Consider the following 17,475-nt stretch of genomic DNA (forward strand, 5'->3'; position numbering starts at 1 on the left):
TAGTTTTTATTTGTTTAATCTAAAAAAACATTTAATTTTAAAACTAAACTCTCTCTAAAAAAATTTTCTACACATTATTTTGCCAGTCAGGGTTTACATTCTTTGCGTTGAATATTGAAAATGTTTTTTTGTATGTACTACATAATATTTTTGTTTTTCTGTTACATGATCTGGCGCAAAAACCGCATCTTTTATTTGAATTTGGTTGAATCTTTAGCAGGATTTATGAGAACTGTGCTTTCGGCAAGAAATGAATCTATTGCTGTTTTTACAGTTTTGTGAACATTGTTACTATTTTATTTCCTTCTTAGAACATTTAGAAATACAAGTCCTTGTGTGCTTGGGGATTGCTCTTGGCGCACAGAATTCGAAGCGAATTCGACAGGAATCTCTTTTCTGTTAGCCCATCATCAGTATATTCCTTTTGCGCCATTTTCTAATAAATACACACGCTAACTTATTACAGCACAGTAAATACCAACACTAAATTAAATATAGGACCTGTTTATGTCTTCATACAAAGTACCAACATGAAAAAACATGAATAGTGTCTGCAAGATTTCGAATCATTGTAGGTCGTGCAGGGCAACGGAGGTACCCCAGGCAGTAAATTTCAGTTTATCGTGGAAAATAAAATCATTATTTGGATATTTTTGTTAAAAAAGGGTTTTGAAATATATTTCCTAGGATTACCTGAAGGGAAAAAAGTGAGAAATCAAAATTGTAAAAGTTATTAAAGAAAAAACGCATCTGGGGTATATAAAATACCCCGCACGGTTCCGGAAAGGTTAAACCTAGAAATACCCAGGTACTAGCCCGAAATATGCAAAAGAGGGAGTGAGTTTAGGTTAGATTAGAATTAGGTTTTAGTTGGTTTTGCATTAATAAAAATATAGGCCTAATCTAAACTTAACCTAAAGTGACCTTTTTTGCATATTTCTGGCTCCTACGTGGGTAACCCTACGTTTAACCAATATTCGGGCTTTTACGGTAACATAATACTCATTATGATTGGTTTAATCTGGCTCCATAATGAAACTGTGGGTTCGAGGTGCTATTGCAAATTAATGCCATTAATTCTATATATACAACAATATTTTTCTTACTAAATTCTTCACTTTTATAAAAAGCCATCACGATAAAAATCAAATATCAAAATTATTTAACGTTGCGAATGGTTCACTTGTTCACTATACGTATCTGGAATATATTTGCGAATGGCAATTAGCGATACGTTAGACTGCCGGAGTGCTGACGTCACGAATGTCAAATTGTTTTCCAAACAAGCTTTAGTTCTTTTATATTTCTATATGATTTCTATTGAGCTCTTCCAAATGACGTTACAAGTTAATATAAAATGTAAAAAACAGGTGATTGCTGACCACCGCCGACTTTTGTGTCTGGTATTTTCACTACGCATATGATGGTTGCGCATGTTGCAAAATCTGTGAATTTTTTGTTTAAAATTTAAGTTGTAAGATTATATTTAAAGTTGAGATGGATGTTATAGGCTTGAGGCATTTCAGTCGATTTCAAAAAACTTCGACTGCAGTGCTCTAAACGGCAGAAATCAGAAATTTTCGCTGTGTATTTCACGCCGCGCCGGCGCCGTCCCGGTTACAGTTCATGTCGATCGCAATAAATTAATATTGAAATCGTGGCTTTCTCGTAATATTTAAGTATTTTATCTTTTGCTAGTGCAGTTATTGAAACTATAAGACACTCAGGTATGAGGTTTGTGAGATGTAACGCTGTTTCGGGTAGTAACAAATAAGTGAAAAAAAATACGAACTAGGCGTCGTGTTGTGTTGTGACACGTTCAAATGTTAATAAAATTGCAGAAAAATAATAATACGTAAAGGAGAGCGCAATTAGGGCGTTGTTAGGTGCAATAACATTCAATAACTCAACTTTCCCGGATATTCAACTCTCCCGAAACAACATTTTAAAGCTTCATAGTTTCTCACACCGATTTCATCAAAAGCAAAAATGGATTCACGCAGTTCGACGAAACAAATGAGTAAATAAAGTGCTCGTTACATAATCAAAAATTAAACACACATATGCTATGTATTGTACTATGAGAAGATAAAATATAATTTGTAATGTTAATGGTATACTTTTTTTAATCAGCTAGTGATTAATTGTTTTAGATAAAAATTCACAGTCCTTTACAAAGATGCAACCGGGGGGCATTGAAAATGATGAATAAAAACGTAAAAATATGATTAGTGTTAATATGAGTGTATTACATACATATGTTTAAATAACGAACTAAACAAAAAACAACAGATTTAAAGATTCACTGAAAAAGTAGTAGTGTTAACATTAAATAAAACATTATCAATAATAATCATGCGATCGCACCTATCCGTAAAACAAGCAAGCAAAAAAACCTCGAAAAAAACAAAATAATATACAAAACATCAGATTAACATGATGACAGATCATGATCAATGACAGATAAAAAATTCTTACGGAAAGTTACACGATATAATTTTTTAACTGTTAAAAGCAAACTCCACTTAAACACAAAACTTTTTAATACCTACTACTGTATCTAAAAGACTTTTTTTAAATTACTAAATTCTTAGCCACGCTTCTGTTTTTCTTGGCTGTTGTGCGTCACGTCACAGATTAACAGGCCCACGTTAGCACCACAAGGCGATGCTGCAGACCATTAGGTAGACCGGTCGTAGAAATTTATGTTATACTAGTTTAAAAATAGATTTTTTTTAATATAACTTTCATTTAACGAAAAACGAAGGCCTAAATGAAAAAAAGAAACAATTTAAAAGTTTCGCTTATGTCTTGACAAGGTATCAAAGCAAACCCCATATTTTTTGCTTTTAAACTAATAAAGATATATCAATAAACAATTAGCGATGTAATGGTCTTTGCGCGCGCTGGCCGACTACCGCCGCTGCGCCGAGATTTCCTATACCCTTGTATATATGACGTCATGGTGTGGCAAATGTAGCATTTTAATTCGATTTGGGCTCCCTTATATAGGATAACAGAAACATTTTCAATGTTAAAATTAAAAAACTTCGTTATAGCCGAAATAGCCTCAATTATGACCCCACTAACAAAACCTGTAAAACTATGCTCGTTACCGTAGTTAAACTCATCTAAAAAGTTTTTTTAGCTGGAATAATAAATTATAATAATTTTTATTTCTAGAATTTTCACAAATCTGGGATCACGGTAGTTCCACCGCCAAGTCGAGCACACCTGTACCATTCTTTTCTCGAAGGTATTAGCGGCACTTTTGACCACGCTGTAACTTCGTTGTGGATATAGCAAGAATATTAATTTTCGCTAACTAAAATCGTAACTTCTAGATGTGTCACAAAACTCCAAATTTAAAATTTTAGGTAGCTTTAAGCTTATGACTAAAGGAAAAAATGAAAAATCTCGAAATATCCTTATGGATTAAAAGTTAGCTGTCTAGCCGCTACTGGTAACTGGCTTTCCAGTCGAGAAAAAGATAGAAAACTAGAATTAATCGGAGCGGTCTCCTTCTGATTTTATTTATATATCAATGTACCAACAATTCAAGGATTATGCATTTTTTCTAGTCAGACTTTAAATAGTTAATGAAGTCCCTATTTATTTTTTTAGTTTAATATGTTAAATGCTAGGCTTGAACATATTTCGACCAAGGCTTGATATGTGGCAAAGTATTTCGCTAAGAGTTCGAAGCTGCATCGGGGCATAATTTTTTTTTAATTTTCTTAGACATCTTAGACAATAATTCACGGATTATCTCTTATAGGTTTTTGAGATAAAAAATAATATATGTCAAAAAATTGACAAAAAATAATTTTGAATAAGCATTGATAAAATTATGAATTGAACATTTTTAAAGTTGATATTTCAGTTATAACGAAAATCGGAAACACAAGTAATTCAATTATTGATATTATCTAACTTAATTAATTATACGATAATTCAAAGTTTATGAATTATAGTCAAACTTCTTTAATATTATTTTGAATGACCCGAAAAAAAAATAGAAAGATAACCTACAAAAAGAAATAAGATCCCATCAAAACATAGAATGTAAAAAAATGCCAAGTCTCGCAACACAATTCCTCCGCTATAAAAAGTTGTGAGATCTCATGTAAAACCAAAAGTCAGTTTATTTTATTTAATCTCTTTAAGCACCTATTCAACAATTTTGATATAAATTGTTAGTATCAATATTAGTCATCTTTATTTCTATAACAATTATAATGGCAATTGCACGATATGATATTCTATAGCAATTAATAAACTTTATTCTTAAGTGCACTGTTTATTAGATTTACTGAGTATTTATGATCATTATAGAAATAAAGATGAATAATATTGATACTAACAATTTATATCCAAATTGTTGAATAAGTGCTTAAAGAGAGACTAAATAAAATAAACTGACTTGGTTTTACATGAGATCTCACAACTTTTTATAGCAGAGTAATTGTGTTGCGAGACTTGGCATTTTTTTACATTCTATGTTTTTGATGGAATTAGACATCCTAACACTTTTAGAATAATCATACATATAATAAATTTTTCATATACTGGCTATTTAAAAACGTGTATTTGTATAATATATCAGTTGTTTATGATATTCTCCGATAGTGGCAGCACCGGCAGAGTAATATTATTTCAATACGGTCAACATCGGAACTGCGTGAAATACATAGCAGAAAAAATCTACGGTATATACCGCTGCGGTCGGAATTTTTTGAAATCAACTGAAATTCACCAAGCCTATAGAGTAACAAAAATTTAAAACATTATAAATTTCTTCGATTCTACAGTAGGCCTTGTTTCTTTTATCAAATTACAAAAGTTATCTATTCACAAATGTCCTCCCGAAGAAAATCCTCCAAAATTTGTTTTCCCTCCCGAAGGTAAACGAAAAACGATTACAAGGTAGCGTCCTTTCTATATTATGCAAATTGCATTAAATATTCAAATTGCCGTTTGAGATTTTCATTTGCCTCTATTCTTGCCGCCAGGTTAAATTGGAAATCGAACGATCTATGGGACTTTTCCTCTGGGCTTTTCGCTGATAAGTCAAAGGCAGCAGCGAGCGCGGCGCTGTCAACGATTTTCGATATTTTGTTACGACGGGATGAATAAAAGCGGCACGAAGTCTGAAGAGTGTAGCTACAAAGGCACGTTCTTCAATATAATTAGAGATTTTTATCGCCTCGAGGTTTTTTCTCTAGTCATTATTTGAATGTTTCTATAGCAAAATAAAAACACTAAATCACCACAATACACCAAAACACTTTTACTTTTACACTGGACGCGCGTTTCGCTAACCATGTTAGCATCATCAGCAGATGATTATAAACTAAAGTACAATCTACAAGTTGAGCGTTTATATACTCGCCCAGTGGGCACCGAGTGGGCGTGGCAAAAACTAGCCAACCGAGTCAGAGCCAACTGAGCGTAACAGTTAGATTTCCGCCACTAGAGTAGTAGGAACAAAGAACTTGAAGGAATTGGACCGTTGTCTCTGTTCATACTATCTTTACATTTATTAATTCTGATGCTTTCATATGCATCTAATTGCCTGTAATTTGAGACTTGTTTAATTAATTTTAAATTATTAAGATCTATACAATGTTCTTTATCAACAATATGTTCGGCAACGCAAGATTTATCCGGTCTACCATATCTTATCTGAGCTAAATGTTCTTTAAATCTAGTTAATATTGATCTTCTAGTTTGCCCAACATATTTCTGATTACAATCTTTACAAGAAATTTCATAAATACCCGACCTTTCCAGTGGAGGTGTTTTATCCTTTGTATTGCCTAATAATTGTTGTAATTTATTATTAGCACTATACACAAGTTTATAATTGACATTCTTAAAAATTACTTTTAGACCACAGGATAACTCTCTATCAAACGGTATCGAAAAATATTTAGACGTATCTTCCTCCACTTGAAAAGTCGAATTTTCAGGAAATCATTAAGCTATACCTACGTTTTCTAATTAATTTATCAACTAGTGAAGGAGAATATCCATTACACTCAGCTACATTCCTAATGTAATCTCTTTCTATTTCATTTCTTTCGTTGGAAAGTGGGAAACTAAGTAATCTATGAACTAAGAAATTTAAACTAGCCATTTTATGTTCAACACTATGATGTGATTCATTAGGAATATATCAGCGTGTGGTATTTTTCCTATAGATATCAAATTCCACGCAATTATTAGTATTTCTAATAACTAATACATCTAGAAATGGTAATCTGTCGTTGTTCTCAATTTCATGCGTAAATTTAATGGAAGGAAAACGATTATTTAACTTAGAAATAAAATTATCTATGGTGTCTCAATGTGTGTCAAAAACAACAAAAATATCATCCACATACCTAACCCATACTCTTGGAAAATACTTAAACTGATTCTTAGCTTCCACTTCAAACCTGCTCATGAATAAATTAGCCAAAAATGGAGACAATGGATTACCCATTGCTGTACCTTCCCGCTGTTCAAAAAAGTTGTTATTAAATTGAAAACAGTTTTGTTTCATACATAACGATGTAAGCTCAATATATTCAATCACAGTTTTGTTGTCGAGACCATTTGCGTTCAGTAATTCCTTCAAATAGCCTAAAGTATGTGGAATTGGAGCACTTGGGAACAACGAAGATACATCAAAGGAGACCAAAATTTCACCTTCATGCAATGTTATATCTTTAATTTTGTTAATGAATTCAATATTATTTCTAACTGAGAAAGAAGGTTCATGATCAGGTAAATTTTCAAACTCACTTGATAACCATTTTGCCAAATTATAAGTCGGAGAACCTACAGCCGAAACAATTGGGCGCATAGACTTGTCCGGTTTATGAATTTTTGGCAAAGCATACAATTTTGGTAATGAGGGATTGGATACTTGCAATTTCCTCTTTAAAGAAAGATCAATAAGGGTGTTACATTCTTTTAGAGTTTTTTTAACGTCTGCTACCATCTTAGACAAAGGATTCTTTTTCAAATTTATGTAGGGGCCATTATCGATTAAGTTGTTAACCTTATCGTAATAGTCTTTTTTATCTAATATAACAACCTTATTTCCCTTATCAGCTTTTAGGTAGAAACAATCTTTGTTACGCAAACTCTTGACAATATTGTGCTCCTTGTTAGATTTTAATGATTTACTTGAAACGATATTTTTAGATAACTGATTTCTACAAGCCTCTCTTGCAAATACCTTAGAAGCCTCGGGCAAATGCTGAATAGCAGTTTCAACACCAACGACGATTTCCTCCAAAGCGCTACCAGAGTTGGGCAATGCAAACTTTAAACCTTTGCTTAATAAACTGAGCTCTTGTTTATCAAAAGTCTGCGAAGAAAGATTCTCTACTATGTTTATGTCTCTTCGGGAAACATGTTTGTTTTTAGAGCTTTTTAATTTTTTAAACTTACTATTCAAAATGGACATTTTCTGGAACAAATTTTGAATTGATAACCACAAACATATTTCTCTGAAAGACTTCATACTCTACATTAGTTAGCTTATAAGTAAGTTTTTTGTAAAGTCCATAGGCTTCAATTTAAAGCCTACTTCGTTTACTATACAGAAATTTGATTTCTAAATCAAGCCATTTTTGTTTTGCAATTTTCTCTACCTTATCACTAACATTTCTTTTCGGAATATCAACTTTAATAAAACTAGGATAAACTGAATTTATGAAATTTCTTGTAAAGATTGTAATCAGAAATATGTTGGGCAAACTAGAAGATCAATATTAACTAGATTCAAAGAACATTTAGCTCAGATAAGATATGGTAGACCGGATAAATCTTGCGTTGCCGAACATATTGTTGATAAAGAACATTGTATAGATCTTAATAATTTAAAATTAATTAAACAAGTCTCAAATTACAGGCAATTAGATGCATATGAAAGCATCAGAATTAATAAATGTAAAGATAGTATGAACAGAGACAACGGTCCAATTCCTTCAAGTTCTTTGTTCCTACTACTCTAGTGGCGGAAATCTAACTGTTACGCTCAGTTGGCTCTGACTCGGTTGGCTAGTTTTGCCACGCCCACTCGGTGCCCACTGGGCGAGTATATAAACGCTCAACTTGTAGATTGTACTTTAGTTTATAATCATCTGCTGATGATGCTAACATGGTTAGCGAAACGCGCGTCCAGTGTAAAAGTAAAAGTGTTTTGGTGTATTGTGGTGATTTAGTGTTTTTATTTTGCTGTTTTAACACCAAAGGTTCCAACCCTCAACTGTAATGTTTCTATAATTGAGAGATTGATCGACATCACTGTTATCTTTAATCCGTGTATTCTGATTTCTATTCTAAAGGATTCTAATTACTAACTAAACATTTTTTGCTCTACTAACATAGTAAGGATAGTAATAAAAATAAAGGAATTTCCGACTTCCGTTGCCTTTATTTATGTTTATCTAGAAAATGTTTTGGTCACATACTAAGGGCTGGCAAAGTTTAGTCTTGGGTCGAGATTTCCGTATGTAAGAAGAGTACAATGCGTTTATAATGTACTGAATAAAGAGAGAACAGTAAACACGTTGCCAAACGTATGAAATAAACCGAGAAACTGTGCACATTGCTAATAGAGGTGGAAGGGGATATAGCAGATTTGTCGCACTTGACCGGTCGACCCAATCAGTACCTCTATCAGTACTTAAAATTTGGAAAGGTGTACGTCATGCGTTCAGCTTAATTACGTCTCGTGATACTTTATTTGTTTATTTATTAACGAGTTGTAATAAATTTTCCCTATAGCTTGAAAAATTTTAAGTATATATATATATAATATATATATATATATATATATATATATATATATATATATATATATATATATATATACTGCTGTATATATATATATATATATATATATATATATATATATATATAAACGGGATTTGGTTTTAAGTATTTAATACTCATTTCCAACTACAGCCTATTGCTGCCTTCCTGTTACCCTACGCCACATCTCGATTTAGAGCGTCATCAGCTTCTAGGTTACGAGCTTCCATTGCTTCCGTAACCGTTCCGTTCCAGGATTTTCTAGGTCTACCTCTCTTTCTTCTGCCCTGGGGAGCCCATTGAAAAACTCTTTTTGGCCACCTGTTCTCCGGCATACGCAGGACATGTTCAAACCATTTTAAGCTGGATTTTTCGATTCGATCTAGTACTGTCTCCTCCGATGCATTCATGATACGCCTGACCTCGATGTTTGTCTTTTTTTCCATCCTAGATATACCTGCACTTCTTCTAAGGTAGTCCATTTCAACAACTTGGATTTTGCGCTTCGCGTTTGCACTCAGAGTCCACACAGTTGCACAAAAATTTTAAGTGCAACCTAGAAACACTTGCATTTTTGGTAAAAATAAGTGGAATTGAGTTGGTGTTCGACAGGGGTCGCGCTATTAGAATCTAGAAATCTATTAGGAACAATTGAGATAGTTTTTTCAAAATTGAGATATAGATATCTCGAAATCTATTAGAAACAATTGATTGTAGTTTTTTCAAAAACTTTTATAATATTTCTGCTGTATTTTCTTCGTAGACAGTATGTAAAAATCTTAAAAAAATACACGATTGCTGAAAATTGCTATGCTCTAAAAGTAAATTGATGTGTTGTTTACTACTTTTGAATGAAAAAAAAAACAACCTTATCGAATTTTTCATATAAACCTATTGTAAAAGATCCAATCTTCAAAATAAAAAAAAAGTTTCAATATCTAGAGTGGTTCTTGAGTTATGGCGTTTATGTGTTAAAAAGTTGGATTTTTAAATTATTACCATTCCTGACGTTTTCTCGTTAAAAAAAATACACCCTAACGATATCCTTATAATTCCATTTCAGAGAGAGATGCTCATTTGATTTTCTTAAAAGTAACGAGAGGAAAAAATAAAAATGATTTTCAAAAAAATCCGTTTTTTCCAAAAAACTTAGCAATCCTTGAAATTTTTAAAACTTTTTTGATGACATCTTGGTGAACATCCCAAAGCGCAACTTTGCCCCAATTTAACCATGTTCGTATCTATTACGGTTACCGAGATACCAATGCTCGTACCTCGAATTTGTAGCACCCTGTATATATAAAAAAAATTAATGAAATGTAAAATGGAAGGTTGGAAAAGAAAATAGAATTTAAATTAAATGGAATAACTAATAACTATGACGTCGAACCCCCTTATCTAACTTAACACTAGATACAGTCAGAGTGGTTTACATAAATCAAATCTAAACTAAACTAAAATTGTACAGTCTTACTCTACTCGATATAGTGTACAGGGTGGGTCAAATTCGACGCTTTTAAATGGAAACACCCTTTTCTATAGGAGATAGACGAAAACTAATATCGGTGTCTGGAGCTCAATTTTTATCAAAAACATGATGGTGAAAACCGCACATCAATATCTGTTACCGTTTCGAAGTTACGGGGTGTTTTTCAAAAATGTGCATTTTTAACAAATCGCTGTAACTTTTTTGCTATGAAAAATTTTGTATTTCTATGAAGACATTTCCAAAACACCTTTTTACGTAGAATTTAATGTTTTAAGTATAATTTTTTAAAATTAATAATTTAAGAGTTATCAACAGAAAATTGATTTTTATTTGGGACACACTCTATATTTTTAATTAACTGAAAAGAATTTAAAATTACCTTTCAAAAAATATAGCACACTTAATATTTTGTTATAATCCCCTACGAAATACAGAATTTTTAAAAGTTCGCCACTTTTAACTAGTAGGCTTTGGACCCCTTATTGATGAAATGCCCTTAATGGAACTCGAAAACATATTTTTTCAGCAAGACGACGCACCGCCTCTGAACGCTGAAGTTATCAGCAAATTTTTGCAGCCAATTTCAAGAATAATTGAATAGCTAACCAAGATCCCAGCCGTTGGCCGTCGAGGCCGCCTGACTTATATAGTCAGCCATGGATCTAATCCTATGTATATATTTGCGGAAGAATAAAGGTTCCTTATTCTTCCGTATAATCTAGACAAGAATTAGAAATACTTAGCAGTTATGAGAGGGTATCTTTCACCCCCACTGAGTTAATGAATTCCGCGAGAAATGTTCAAAAACTGCCCCGTCTGTCCATAACAGAAGACGGTTGATATGTCGAACACCTGTAGCAAAATCTCATGTCTTGCTATTTATTTTTTTTTGGTATTAGATATAGTTTAAATGTGTTGATGTTGGTTAAATATATTTTAAATTGTTATAAAATTCTGCATCTTTCATAGCAAATATTATTTTCGTTTTAATTGATGCTCACAGCTAGATTTATTTGCATTACAGCCGGTGCCGTTCAAAGCCTACTTATTTAAAGCGGGCGCATTTATTTATACTCTATATCTCGAAAAGGAATCAAGAAAAATATCAAGCGTGTTATATTTTTGGAAAGGTAATTTTAAATTATTTTCAATAAATTAAAAATATACAGGGTGTCCCATATAAAAAATAAAATTTTCTGTTGATAATTCTTAAATTATGAATTTTAAAAAAATTATACTTAAACCATTAAATTCTACGTAAAAAGGTGCTTTGGAAATGTTTTCATAAAAATACAAAATTTTTCATAGCAAAAAAGTTACAGTGATTTGTTAAAAATGCATATTTTTGAAAAACACCCCGTAACTCCAAAACGGTAACAGATATCGATATGCGGTTTTCACCATCATATTTTTGACAAAAATTGAGCTCCAGACACCGATATTATTTTTTGTCTATCTCCTATAGAAAAGGGTATTTCTATTTAAAAGCGTCGAATTTGACCCACCCTGTACTTGGAAACTTCCTCCGGCTTAGCTATAGTGCATAGCTCCAAGTTGATGCGGTGGTCTACAGCAGCGTGATGCACTGTCACTGGAGCCCGTTAGCAAATGCACAGATGCAAGGCAGATGTTTCAAATGGTGAACATAAAAACCCTAAATAATATTGGTTGTCTTAGAAAAGTGCCTCAATTATAGAACAAGGACTAGCACAACGTGTAGGAGTTAATAAAAATAATAAAGAACTAATTAAATATGAACTTTACCTCAACGAGGGTTTATGATGTCCAACGGGTACTTCTACACGGGCAACAGGAACTGGCGATAATTCTGGACTGTTCTGTGCATCTGAATCGGACTTCTTGCTCTACAATTACGAACAACTAAATCAGATTTAAGAAAGATAACACTCAACTAACCTTTATACACCACGTGGGCGTAGAAAAGTCGAAAACCAGTCAACAATACAAACAAATATCAGTTGAGCATTGACTTAGAATAGGCAGAAGAATTATAGCATATCTCGGGGATTCGGGGACTTCTTGGGCACGTGGAATCGTAATATCGGTTAGAAAATTCGACTGTTGACTTAATCCTTCTCTAGGAAGACCTGCTAATCACCAACAGGGAAATGGCTTCACGAAACGACAGTTCTTCACGACGACATTCTTCGGTCGGGGAGTAGAAAAGAAGTGATGCCAGGATTGGATTTCCTTCACAAAATCAGATTTCAAGCGAAATCTCCCTTCAGGATATAGATAGAGAACTATATATCTACTCTAGTCCAACTCACAAGAAGGCATAAATAAAAAACGATGTTCTAGAATATTTTCCACTGCCATATTCCATATCCGGTCAATGAACGAACTTAACTCCCACAATTAAATGAACGAATTGCACACTGCGATCCACATCAAAAATAAACGATTTAACTACGACATTTTATCTGATAATTATAAAATTTCAATAACCAAAACAAAGGATAATAATCCAAAAATATCTGATTTGATCTGACAGTGACAAGTGACGGACAGGTGACGATCAAAGATAAAGAGAGATCGACAAAAATTCTACTGCTTGAAGCGGCATCCAGTGACAATGTTGTGTAGCTGTATAATGTATAATATCGCGGTGTATATCGGGTTGCATAATCGAAAAAATCAAATAACATAATATTCAACAATAAAAATTATAGTCATGATGTAAAAATAATAGTTATTTGCGATAATTTATGAGCTAGCACGCAGAGGTCATATGCGATGAAATTTAACTGTTACAATATACCATTTTTTGACAGATTTCTTGATGTTTCACTTTCTACATTTAAATATGAATCCAGTTTTTGTAGGTTAGTAGGTTAGTACGCATTTTTTAGCAGGGATATAGTTTGATAAGCATTTAACAGCCGTACACCTGCTTTATGTGCGAATTTTCTGTTTAAAGCTTGACAGGCCAAGGAGCAAGGAGACCACCCATTCGTCGACCGGTTTCGGAGTTTCTAGTTTGAAATCAAATCCATAACGTCATTTTTTTCATTTCGCAAAGCATTGAACTCTTATTTACTAGACAAGGCTTTCTACGCCGTACATGAATTATATTTTGAAAATCGAATTTGATCTTGTAAACACTGGTCTAATGTTTGCTATTGCTATATTTACTAATGACATCGAAATGAATTTATTTAGAGGTCATTGATATTTTACTATAAACTAGTTAAATATTTATGAATATTATTTTTATTTTTTTGTTCTTTGACATTGTAAACATTTATAAATGTTTATTTTAACAATAAGACTGACAATATTATTTGTATAATGTTTTGTATTATCTTTTGTTTGTTTGTTTGTGTACCTTGTTTTTTTACTTTGTTTGTTAGTTTACCTTTGTCTACAAATTGAAAAATTTTTTGACAATAAATGCATTTATTTATTTATTTATTTAGATACTTCATCATCAGAACTACTTTGGTAGTCTACCGCGACCTGGCAAGCTCCAAACAGAAAATGGACGCCAAGTACGTTACAGTACTTGTGTGTACTATGGTGAGTTCTTAACGAAGTCGCCATCTAGCAGCCATCGTGCACCTAAATCGGCAACGAATCGGCGCGCTAAGATAAATTCGAGCAGCTCACTGGTACATAAATGCGTACGCATTTTTTAACAGGGCTATAGTTTGAAAGGAATTTAACAGCCGTTTCTGTTTAAAGCTTAGTAGGCCAGGTTCAGTAAGCCAAGCCTCAGGTTGAGCTTAAGTGTTTAATTCATGTTATTTCTTGTTTAATAATTATTTTATATGCAAAGTGTATAAATTTTGAAAGACGTTGCATCGAAACTTGAATTAGAGCGAGACTATTAGAAGCCATTAGAGGCTTTAGACATATTTCCTTGTGCCTTATACAATTTTAATTAACTTACACCCCCTATAACTTTTTTATTCTTTCAGATATTCGATCTAATCGTCTAGTGTTTTTCGTGCCTTTTCCTGGCCGGTTAAAAGATGCCCAAATTGTATTTTTAATCATATCTCAATTTTTTCAAATGGAACGAGGCTGGCTCATTAGGATATTTGGAAAACCCATTTATTTACGAATAATCTGGTACCAGATACTTGAAACCGCATCTTACAATTTCAAATAAATCATATGCGAAAATATCAAAAGTTGACACATGATATGTCGTTCTGTCCAGAGTATCATTTTTTATCGAAAAAATAGTAAAAAAACCGAGGGTGCCGTTTAAAAATCAAAAGTTATAGTCATTTTCGGTAAACCAGGAACTGACCAAAAACAATCGAATACGTCAAGCAATCTTAATTTATGTCATATACTAACATACCAAATCTCGTTTTTTATCTGAAAAAAATAAAAAAGTTATAGGGGTGAGCCACTTTTGAAAAGCACCCGGTATTATACAGGGTGTCTCAAAAATAAGTGCAAGTATTTTAAGGGGTGGTAGATCTGGTCAAAAAAAAGATTTTTTCTCTTTACCCTTTTTCAAATAAGTCCAAAATAACCGAGTTATTTTACTTTGAAAATGTCCAAAAAAAAAGATATTTTGCTAAAATTTTGAGAACCACTGGATTTTTTTAAACGTAAATTTAAGCTACTACCTATGTTGCCATATTATCAACAAATTATGTTTTTTAACTTAAAACTAAACAAATTTCCAAAATTTTTTTCAAAAAATTCTAAATTTTAAAAAAAAAATTTCAAAAATTTTTTTTCGCAAAAATACCTCAGGCGTGTTTCTGAGGCCGAAATATACTACCAGTTAAAATACTTGCACTTATTTCTGGGACAGCCTGTATATTTCTAACAGTTTCTAAGATTTCAGAAACTATTAGAAAGAAGCTAAGAACATTATTATGTTCTTAGCTTAAAAATAATAAAATATACACAAAATCGAACTTGCAGTTTCAACTTTAACCTTTCCTCTAATTATCACTGTCGTCAGAGAAAACTATTCCAATCCATCCTTGTTTAGAAGAAGACGTCAATTAATTTCGAATGATCGTTAAGTTTTCACCCAGATATAATGCAATTTCCACCCTAATTTGATAATCGTAATTTTCCAGTCCTCGACGAGAGAGACAGAGCGAAAGGGTCACGAGAGAGAGAAGGAAGCGGATCTGACATTTGGGCCATCTATCTGATTCAAATAAATTGCTTTTGTTGCGATTGTCGTTTCACTTCTATTTCAATTATTGACGGCGGGACCTCTGTAGGGAATTACGGGAATTAAATTTGAAATGGGATTAGTTGCGTTATGTACACCGTTAAAGTTTGTTTGTGTGTGGTATTGATTTAGTGTAGTAAATAAAATAACTTTAATGTCTTTATTTTAATGTCAACATGTTTTGAGTCTAAAAACTAAACATTAATAGTTATTAATGATACAAGTTCGATACGAACATCATAATGAAACGCGTGTAACGTTAAGCCACGAGGCGTTAGCTGAGTGGCTTAGTTACACAAGCGGCGTATCGAGTTGACAAATCTGCAGCTGCAAAATGTTAAAGATGAAGGACAATGCATTCATGTCATTGTTCCATTTACGAAAACAAAGATATCACGAGATTTTTTTATAACGAAAGGGAATGTTGAGGGAATAAATATGGTGGAAATGGTTCGAAGATATATAGCTATGCGGCCAAGCAACACAGAGCATACTCGATTTTTTGTGGGGTACAGAAATGGAAAATGTATTAAGCAACCCGTTGGTATTAATACTTGCGTTGGTATTAAAAATGCCGTATAAAATAGCATTGTTCCTAAGTCTTCCAAATCCACAACAATACACTGGACATTGTTTCCGTAGGTCGTCTGCGTCGTTGCTTGCAGATTCAGGAGTGGATTTATTAACTGTTAAAAGACATGGCGGTTGGCGCTCTAACACAGTGGCAGAGAGCTATATAGAAAATTCCAAAGAAAATAAGAAAAAAGTGTCATGTAATATTTTGGGTGACATTTCTGGCAATGATGGGTCTTCAACAAGTTCAAGCACTCAGCAAATAAATTTACTTTCTAAAAATTCAACTCACCTGTCATCGTCTGGAATTAATTTAACCAATTGTACTTATACTATAATTAATGTTTACAATAAATAAACGTATTTAGGTACCTTTTTTGGTCTGTTTCTTATTTTAAAATCTGCGTGTTATTATGAATTGATAATAGCACTAGTGCATAGATAAATGAAACAAGTTTAGATTGGAAAGTGCCCATAAGGACAAAGTAAACACTATTTGGCGCTATTCTTGCAACGGTCGCGACCCAAAACTTTTGAAAATTTCGGAGCGGTTCGGCTTTTTCCGGAATTATATCGCCAAATATTGTTTATTCAAATTTATTATTATTTTCGTTTAATTTTATAAATAAAATACAGTGTGTTGCATACAAGAAACTTTATTTTATATAAGGACGCATGTATGAAATACCTATGAAACATTTGAAACCGACGTTATGCCACGATCCACGATGGTTTTTGCAGTTCACAGTTCTCAGCACAGCTTTTTAAGTTTTTAATGCCACTTTTTCACAATTATCATCGGTTGGAGTAAATAAAACTTGAATTAAACTCACAAGATAGCAATAATTACTTTGAAAATGGACGCTATAAACACTTTTCGGAATTTCTTTAATGAGAGCGGTTTAGATTTTGAAAGATTATTATGATTTTTGAAGATTCTGACTTTGACAAGAGAAAATTAATTCTGTTTTTATTTGCCGTTGTTCTTAGCGAACGCTATAGCAGCGCCAGATCACGTATAACGGTCGCGACCCAAAATAATTTTGCGACCTAAAATTTTTACGGGCTTTCCAATCTAAACTTGTTGCATTTATCTATGCACTAGTGCTATTATGAAAGCCATAATGACATCCAAATGACAATGTTAAATGTGTCATAATGACATTGTCGTATATTAAATTCTTAACGATTTTCAGTTAAACATAGTTTCCGATATTTACACACATGGCCAAAATTATTGCATATATCGTTTAAAAATATACGGAAACGAATCTTTTTTTATACATAGCTTTTATAATTTGTAATAAACATTTTTTTGTTAAAATGGATATGGTAAACAATGTTTATCGTTCAGACCCAATATTATTACAAATTCTTGCACATTTCGATTGCTCTTGGGTTTCAGAAGAAATTTGACTATTGTTTTGGC

The sequence above is a fragment of the Sitophilus oryzae genome, unplaced genomic scaffold, assembly GCF_002938485.1.
Source record: "Sitophilus oryzae breed Bouriz unplaced genomic scaffold, Soryzae_2.0 scaffold_1400_pilon_pilon, whole genome shotgun sequence".
NCBI classification, from domain to species: domain Eukaryota; kingdom Metazoa; phylum Arthropoda; class Insecta; order Coleoptera; family Curculionidae; genus Sitophilus; species Sitophilus oryzae.